Raw genomic sequence first — 9822 nt, 5'->3', positions numbered from 1 at the left:
GACAAACACATAGGCATCCTCAGGAATATTAACCTTCATCAGGCGATGAAAGGAGACAGAGACAGAGACCTACATTGGAGCACCGGACAGAAATCTCAAGGTCCAAATCAGGAGCAGAAGGAGACGGAGCACGAGCAAGGAACTCAGGACCACGAGGGGTGCACCCACACACTAAGACAATGGGGATGTTCTATTGGGACCTCACCAAGGCCAGCTGGCCTAGGTCTGAAAAAGCATGGGATAAATCCGGACTAGCTGAACATAGCAGACAATGAGGAATACTGAGAATTCAAGAACAATTGCAGTGGGTTTTTGACCCTACTGCACGTACTGGCTTTGTGGGAGCCTAGGCAGTTTGAATGCTCACCTTAGGAGACCTGGATAGAGGTGGGCAGTCCTTGGGCTTCCCACAGGTCAGGGAACCCTGATTGCTCTTCGAGCAGATGAGGGAGGGGGACTTGATCGGGGGAGGGGGAGGGAAATGGGAAGCGGTTGTGGGGACGAGGCAGAAATCCTTAATAAATAAATAAATTAAAAAAAAACTCAGTGTCACTATCATTGGCTTCTCAGTCAGTCCTCATTGTCAGCCACATTCAGAGAGTCCGGTTTGATCACATGCTCATTCAGTCCCAGTCCAGCTGGCCTTGGTGAGCTCCCATTAGATCAGTTCCACCATCTCCGTGGGTGGACGCACCCCTCGCTGTCATGATTTCCTTGCTCATGTTCTCCCTCCTTCTGCTCTTCATCTGGACTTGGGAGCTCAGTCCAGTGCTCCAATGTGGGTCTCTGTCTCTATCTCCATCTATCGCCAGATGAAGGTTCAGTCTGCATGGATCTCCTCAGCACAGGAACAGGGACTCCTGGTAGTCCAAGGACCCCAGCAGACAAAAGGACAAATGATCTGGATGGAACTCCTCAGCACTGAAGCAGTGTTTTTGAAGGACTGTCCCACCTTGTCTGGGCAAGGTTTGGCAGTCACTCTCTTTTGTGTCTTGCTTGTCTCATTAGGACAGCATACTGTCAGCAGTTGAGGCAAAGGCACTTTCTCACCCAGTAGCTTACTTTTGCCACAAAGAAAAGTAAACTATATGTTTCTTTGATGCTCATTATCTTCTCTGAAGTAGATTGGTGCTGCCAAGAGCAGATATTTCTCATTGTCATTAAAAAAAAAATGAGCTCATGTTACTAAAACATCTCAAATGACATATTCTGTAGATCTCTGAAGTGTTTGAAGATGATATGTCTATCTTAAATATATCTGTTTGACCTTGAAAACATACCTTATGTGACTACAAGTTCAATTATAATGGGTGACTAATTACTAATCTGCATTTCTTTATTATCCTAAACAGTTAGTAATAATTACTTTCATGGACTAGAAATTTGCATTACACTGTTAAATGAGTTGGATAGGTACAATATCTTAACCAGGATTAAAAACATATGTGATGGAGGAAGGTCATTGGCTAATAAAGGAACTGCCCTGGCCCATTTTATTGGTTAGAGGATAGGTGGGAGGAGTAAACAGAACAGAACGCTGGGAGGAAGAGGAAGTGAGCTCAGAGACTTCACAGCTCTCTCGGGAGCAGACGCCTCAGAGAGAAACGCCATGCCCCGCTCCCGGGCAGACACACGGCATGAAGCTCCAACCCAGGATGGACTAGGCTAGAATCTTCCCGGTAAGACCGGTTCTCACAGATTATTAGAGATGGGTTGATCGGGATGTGAGAATTAGCCTGTAAGTGCTAGAGCTAAAGGGCCAAGCAGTGCTTAAAAGAATACAGTGTCTGTGTAATTATTTTGGGGCATAAGCTAGCCGAGCAGGCGGCCGGGGTGCTGGGAATGCAGCCCCGCCGCTCCAATTACTACACATATGTACTGCGTGTTTTAATAAAATTAATCTCAAATTTGTATCAATATACAAAATTTATATATAATATACAGGGCAGGCAGCTACAGAAAGACCAAACTGAACTCTAAAGGCTATGTTAAACAGAAGGGATGAAAAATACACCCAGAAATAGATTCCATAATGGTTTATTAATTTTGAATTTTCTAAATGCTAGTGAGAAAGGAACAGCAGCTGTGTAGAGACCTTGGATAGTAGAAAAGACAACAGAATTAAATCAGCCAATATACTTTAAAGACCTCAGAATGGAAACCAGGTTATGTGTTATGTTGGGGAAGGGGTTTTGCTTTTGTTTCTACAGGAGAAGAAAAGCTTTGGATAGCATCAAAATTGATAAAGATTTGATTTGAACAAGAGACACCTCTTAATTAGAAGAGGCGATAGTTCATTAAGTACCATGGCCATTTAATCAAAACTACCTGTAAAACTAACAAATATTTTTCATTTGATCGGATAAAACTTGCCAAAAGAGAATCTCCCCAAAATTGGGGTTGGGGAAGGGTTTTGTTTCTGTCTCAAGTCCTGGCTACACAATTTCCTTGGCTTGTTGCCACATGATAGAAGTCTTTTTTTTAAAAAAAAAAAATTATTTATTTATTATGTGTACAGTATTCTCAGTATTCTGTCTGTATGTATGCCTGCAGCCAGAAGAGGGCACCAGATATCATTACAGATGGCTGTGAGCCACCATGTGTTTGCTGGGAATCAAACTCAGGACCTTTGGAAGAGCAGGCAGTGCTCTTAACTGCTGAGCCATCTCTCCAGCCCTGAAAAGCCTTTTTTAAACCTTTACTATTGACTTGATTTTCTTTATGTAATTCTTAGGCCTTCAGCACATTTCCAACCAATAATTCATCGATTTCTGCATTACATTGTGCTAGAGGACCTGGCAGACCCGTATGGGATTGGATATGTGTCATGTATATGGGATGATGCCTATTCCTGATTTTATCTTGTAACTGAATAAATAACGAAGTCAATTCTATATCATCTTGTGTAAATTCAGTGGTTTCAATATACAAACAACTCTTTCTGTATATTGTGAATCAGTAACTATGTTGAGAGGTTCTTTAAAATCCTTTAGTACCACGAGAATAGCATATAATCCTGACTTTTGGACAGAATCATAAGGACTTTGAGCCACTTTACTTAAATTTTCTTATTTGTAGCCTGCCTTTCTTGATTTATTTGCATCAGTATAGAATGTAGGGGCTCCAATTATTCATGTGTCCCATACAATGTGAGAAAGGATCCAGCTAGTTCTCTTTATATGTTAAATTCTTTTGCTTTTGGGATAGCTGTTGTTAATTTCTCCCAAAAAATTACTACATTCTCTTTGTCATGGTTCACTTTCTTCCCTTAATTTGCCAATTTCATCATTATTAAAAGGTACTATAATTTCTGCTGGGTCTATTTCAGCTAATTGATGAAGTCTCAATTTTCCTTTAGAATTAACTCAGAGATCTTTTCCACATAAGTTTTTAATATTTTACTCAGTTTATGTGGTAAAAAGATCCATTCTAAGATAATATCTTCCTTCTGCATTAAAATTCCTGTAGGGAAATGTTCGGAGTTTAATATGACCAGAACACAGTTAAGATTTGGATCCACATGATCCACATGTGCCTTCTGCAATTTCTCTTCAATCAAAACTAATTCTCACTCAGCTTCAGCTGATAATTACCTGGGACTATTTAAGTTCTTGTCACCATCTAAGGTTTTGTTTAAATTAATCAGGTCATCAGGACCTATCCAAATAGTGTGTTGTAGCTGGAAATGTCTCTTAGCAATCTTTGGAAGTCATTAAGAGTCTGCAATTGATCATTCATAATTTGCACCTTTTGGGGTCTATTTTTTGTAAACCTATTTTATAGCCAAAATAATTAATAGAATCTCCTCTTTGTATTTCTTCAGGAGCAATTTGTAATCCTCAAAAGGCAAAATTTCTTTTCTGCTTCAAACATTCTTTCTAAAGTATCTACATTTGAATCAGATAGCAAAATGTCATCCATGTAATGGTAAACGATAGATTCAGGAAATTGCTTACTACCATTTCCAATGGCTGACTTACAAAATATTGGCATAGGGTGGGGCTATTTAACATTCTCTGTGGTAGAATCTTATGTGGATATCATTTAGCAGGCTGAGAATTATAAGTAGGCACCATGAAGTCAGATTTTCTCTGTCTTTTTGCTGTAAAGGTATAGTGTACCATTACACCCCATATATATTTATTAGGTAAAGTTCATGATTTCAGGGTTGTTAATTATTTATTTTTGCTGTGATCCTTCTTTAACATTTGCTGTCCTGCTCAGGTATTTAGTCTCTTGTGAAATTATCATTTATTCACTGTGAGTATGTACTGTCTCTTTGTAGAAGAACGCTCTTTGAAATCTGAGAGAGCAATCGACTTTTAAGCATGGCAAATAATTCAGCCACTCTGTATATTGTTCCAATAAACTTTATAATCATCTTTCTGGTTCCGTGAAACAGTTCATGTTAATCGTTATTTTTTTTTCCAAGCCAAACTGTATCCAGCTTTATTAAAGACACTTTCCATAAACAATCATGGTTTTCCAGGCAGAACATGGGCAGACAATCAGTAACAGTATACAAGAACTTCCAAACTCCCTTCTTGTATCGACTACCAAAATCAGAAAGCCACTATAAAACCCAGTGAGTCTTCATTGGATGCTCTGCAAAGGGGGAGGAGTTTAGAGTGAGGGCTGACATTTCACATCGAGGATGTTGTTTCACAACTCTTCACAAGCCGACCCTGACTTTCAGGAAATGAAATGAAAATGGCAGAATTATCAATCTGCAGATCCACAATCTTCTATAAAAGGACCGCTGCGCTTTTGAGGACACTCAATGGTATCACTACAAAATCCGGATTGCCCAACAGACTGGCAAAACCAATTTTGGGGATCAGGTTCCAACAGTTCTCTGGTCTTAAGGGAGTTAAGTCTATGTTGATGGTACAGGGGGAGGAGGATATAAAAATGAACTGAGTTTTCCCACACAAGGCATGTTGTGCCATGGTGGCCGCACATGTCAACATGTCCCCAGGACGCCTCTCCAGGGAGCCAAGAGGAGTCTTTCAAAATTATCAGGGAAAGATGTTTTCCATCATGAACCATCATTCATCCAGCTTGGGAGACACTGCTAGTGACACATGTTCCTCCCCACCCAAGACAATGAAGTGTTCTGTGTGCTAACAACATAGCTTTAAAAAAAAAGTAAAACAAAATTCTGCATTTTTATAAAACTTGATAAAAAATAGTATTTCAAACTGTACAGTCACCAGAAGTACACAGTTATCAAAAACGCACACATTTCACCTGGCGTCTCCAGCACCTTCAGCTTTTTGTGCCTGGTCTGTTTAGGCGTCTCCATTCTCTGCAGGATTATTGGCATCCTTACCAACATCGGCCTTCCCCTTCTTCCCCTTGGGTACCTTCTCTCCCTTCTTTGCGGGGGCCTTTTAAGGCTTGGGCTCTGGCTTTGGAGGAGCAGGTTTAGCAGACAACCTTGCCGATCTTCTCTGTGGCTCGTCCTTCACCTTGGCTTTATCTCCTTTAGTATCCCCTTCAGCCTATAAAGATAGAACACAAAAATTTGTAACCTCGGCCGGGCAGTGGTGGCACACGCCTTTAATCCCAGCACTCGGGAGGCAGAGGCAGGCGGATCTCTGTGAGTTCTAGGCCAGCCTGGTCTACAGAGCTAGTGCCAGGACACGCTCGAAAGCTACAGAGAAACCCTGTCTCGAAAAACTTAAAAAAAAAAAAAAATTGTAACCTCGGAGGTAAACCTCAGCCATCGCAACCTTAAAAGAAAGCGACACCACATTTCTAAAACGTATCCACTCAGCATCTCTTAAAAGTAGTCTTAGTGGGGGATGGAGCCCCAATGAAGGTCGAGGCCCGCATGGCAGACCCCGCAGGTCGGCCTCCGGGAAGCGCGGGAGAAGCTGGAGCGGGCCGGCGAGTCGCCGGGCGCCACCAGCCAGCCATGTTAATCGTTATTATAGTCGAATAAAGCACACAGACATGTGTGATGGGAATGTGGCTCTCACAACACAGCATCATGAGAGGAGCATATGTGTAGTTCAAGACAGTTTGGCCCAGGGCTGTAGAGACAGCTCAGCAGTTAAGAGCACTTGCTGTTCTTGCAAAGGACCTGGGTTAGGCTCACTGTCCACCTCCCTAGTGATGGGATTACAGATGTGTGTCCCCCATACCTGCTTTCCAGTGTCTTCATAACACTGGAAACACATAAAATGATGCTCTACCCTGGAGCCACACCCCAGTCCCTCACTGGGGGATTCTAGGCAGGGGCTCTACCACTGAGCAGTGCTCCCAGCCCTAATACTTATTTCTAAAGGAAGTCATATGATGACCTCTGAGCTTTGCCAGTGCTCACAGATCATGACATAATTGCATGGGAGCTGACATCGTCCTGATGTCTCCTTTCTAGCCTCATTTTCCAGCTAATCTGACTTTACTTCTCTGTGAGAGTCTGTAGCCAGGCATTTTGAAATACTGTTAATGTGTTTCTTTTCCTTTGTAACTTTTGTATTAACTAGATTCAGAATGGGTTAAAACTAAATTACATGGGCAGATTGGCATAGGCTTGCATGCCATTAGCTCAGGGCGGGGCCCGGCAGAGTTGAGTTCACAGAGCTTTGAAGTTCCAGTTTTGCTTCGTTTTCTTCCTTTACACCTGCTGTTCTTCTTACCTTGACTTCTCTGTGCCTTTCCGTCTCCATGGTTACCTCCTACACTTCTTTTCATTTTCAGGGCTGGAATCAGTGTAGTGTGTTTCTGAATGAGGGGCAAGAATAATCCAACTACCCGCCTGCAGGCGATGATGGTGCTCAGTCGCATAAGCTGCTCAGGGGTGACGATTCCCTCTTGTTCACACTTCTCGTTCATCGGTGGTCTTGGCTGGTCCTTCTGGCTTGTTTCTCAGGACCTACTTGGTGCCACAGATAGGTATGGGTGCAAAGTCTCCCTGGTCACAGGTGTGTAGGCTTACTGTCAGGCTTCAGATTTGTTTTGGGTTCTCTAGAGGACAAAGTAGAACTTTGAGGTGGAAATGGATGTTTCTACAACTCTCAGGTCCAGATAGTTTATCATCCCAATGTAGCGCTGAGCTAGATTTTCACTAACATTCTTTAGTTGTTCCCCTAAAATCTTGAGATGAGCTTGTCTAAAGGTGGCTTACTTCTCCCCATTTCCCTCTCCTCCTTTCTTCCATTGCGTTTATTTAGTGTGTGTGTGCGCGGGGGGGGAGGTCAGAGGATAACTCGTGGGAGTAAGTTCTCACCTTCCACCACGTGGGTTCCTAGGATCAAACTCAGGTTGCCAGGCTTGGTGGTGAGGGTCATAACCAACTGAGCCATCTCGGGCCAGAGGCAGGGTCTCTCAGTCAAATTCAGAGCTCACCCATCCAGCTAGCTTGCTCTGTGGCTCCTGTCTCAGACTTCTGAGCACTGTAATTACAGGCAAGCCACCATGCCCACCTTACATTTATGTGAGTTCTGAAGATCCTAACACCAGGCTTTATGACTGCTGCTTGCAGGGCAAGGGCCTTAGCCAATAACCGTCTCCCCAAACCCCGACTGTGGTTATGGTGAAGGCCTCTCTGACCACTTGTGCATCTTTGGCGGAGAATGTCTCCTGAAGCTCTGCCCATTCTGAAGGTAGGATAATGGCAATTCCCGTGGCACTGATGGGCGTCAGGCTATCAGCCTTGTCTCATCACCACAGTGTTTTCACATGTCTCTAGAGCGACAGGAGAGGCTGAGACCCAAGTCTAGTGGGCAGCCACATGCTCAGCTAAAAGGCACACCCACTTTGGAGGCCGGAGAGATGACTCAGAGCTTAAGGGAACTGGTTCCTCTTCCAGAGATCCTCGTTTGGTTCCCAGCACCCATGTGTTGCCTCATAGCCAACTCCAGTTTCCAGGGATCTGATGCCCTCTCCTGACCTCCACAGGCGGTGCATATACATGGTACACAAACATGCATACAGGCAGATCCTCAGAAACATAGAATATATACATATACACATGCTCATATAAAATCTCACCCCTGTGATCAATAGCAGTTGTATTGTTGTTAACACCAGTGAAAACTGTCCGGTGCTGCATTTGCTTTTACTTTTACATAGCTCTGACAGAACTATCGGAAAACAACAGGGCAGGAAGGATTTATTTAGCTCACAGGTTCAGAGGGTTCAGCCCATGGTGGCTTGGCCTGGCTAGAACATCGTGGCAGGAGCACTGAATGGAGGCTAATTGTCTTCACCTCAAAGTGAACAGGAATCAGAGAGCCACCATGGAACTGGACATTGCAGAGAACCTTCGAAGTGTGAGTCTCAGTGAACTATCTCTTCCAACTAGGCGCGCCATCTCCCAACACTTCCAGAGCCTCCCAGTGCTTCCCCAAATAGCACCATGATCTAGAGTTCACTGCAAGCTCCTTGGGATTTCATAATCAAACGCTGACAGGCACTACTGTGCAGACAGAAATTTGTATAATACATTCCAAAAGTCAGAAGAAAAGATTTGGAAATTTTCACCACAAAGAGTTGGTAAATGGGGACAGGGAGATGGGGCATCTGTTAAGAGTGCCGACTGCTTCTGCAGAGGACCAGCGTCCAGTCCCCAGTTCTCACGTCGGGACCCTTTCAGCCACCTGCATGGCCAGCTCCAGAGGCTTCAATGCCCTCCTTTGGCCTCTGTGGATATTACACTCACATGTGCATACCTACATGCATGCCATGCACACACACACACACACACACACACACACACACACACACACACACACTCTCAGACAGTACAGAGATGGCTCAACGGTTAAGAGCACTTGCTGCTCTTTGAGGGGACCTGGGTTTGATTCCAAGTATGCACAAGGCAGCTTGGGACTGTCTCTAACTCCAATTTCAGGGATCTGATGCTCTACCCTGAACTTCAAGGTCACCCGGCATCCATGTGGTGCACAGACATACATATAGACAAAATATCCTCACCCCTACACAACATAAATAATATTTTAAAAAAATCTTTAAAAAGATTTGGTATATGAAGAGATAAGCGTGCTTAATTGATTTAAACAACATGCAGTGCATAAACGCAGCAAACATGTCATAGTATAATCCTTATGTGCTTTTTTGGGGTACTAGTTATAAGTTCTACACCGTGGAAGAGAAAAATGGGCGTTATAGAAAATAACTATCAGTTTGTCTCCCCCAGTTCAAGTGGAGAACGTTTTCTACTGAAGGCCAAGGTCAAACGTTTTTGTGTGATGTACACCAGTTGTCTTGTTTCTTCAACTCTTTGTTAGCATCTTAAGCAGCGTGATTAATAAAGCTAGTGTGTGGGAACGTCTTGGAACGGAAGAGCAGAGCCAAAATAACCAAATACCAGTGAATGGTCCAAAGTCAATCTAAAAATGATTGGTTATCTAATTTGGTATGAAATGCAGACTCTCTCATTGTACATGTTTTTCTTTTCATGGAAGAATAGACATTTCCTCAGCATCAGTTCTAAAACACCACTACTGAGTCACACCCCAGCCCCTCACTGGGGATTCTAGGCAGGGGCTCTACCACTGAGTCACACCCCAGCCCCTCACTGGGGATTCTAGGCAGGGGCTCTACCACTGAGTCACATCCCCAGCCCCTCACTGGGGATTCTAGGCAGGGGCTCTACCACTGAGCTACGCCCCAGCCCCTCACTGGGGATTCTAGGCAGGGGCTCTACCCCTTGAGCCACACCTACAGTTCTGGATTTCTTCTTTTAAATTGGAAAGTTCTTGAAGAGTTATTGCAAGGACATGGAAGCTCAACCAGTAGATGTTTGTTAAATGATTTCGTAAACTGACTGAATAATACTATGTAAATGGA

General features: G+C 43.6%; 1 pseudogene; it reads right to left on the bottom strand.

Annotated features, from left to right (window-relative positions):
- Positions 1-5246: 5246 nt before the first annotated feature.
- LOC121443212 lies at positions 5247-6843 on the bottom strand (annotated as a pseudogene).
- Positions 6844-9822: the final 2979 nt, after the last annotated feature.

Source organism: Microtus oregoni, unplaced genomic scaffold (assembly GCF_018167655.1).
Source record: "Microtus oregoni isolate MIOR12 unplaced genomic scaffold, Mior012 000102F_ref0000329, whole genome shotgun sequence".
Lineage (NCBI taxonomy): Eukaryota > Metazoa > Chordata > Mammalia > Rodentia > Cricetidae > Microtus > Microtus oregoni.
Note: the sequence above shows the minus strand (reverse complement) of the source record. Positions and strands in the feature narration are given on the sequence as shown.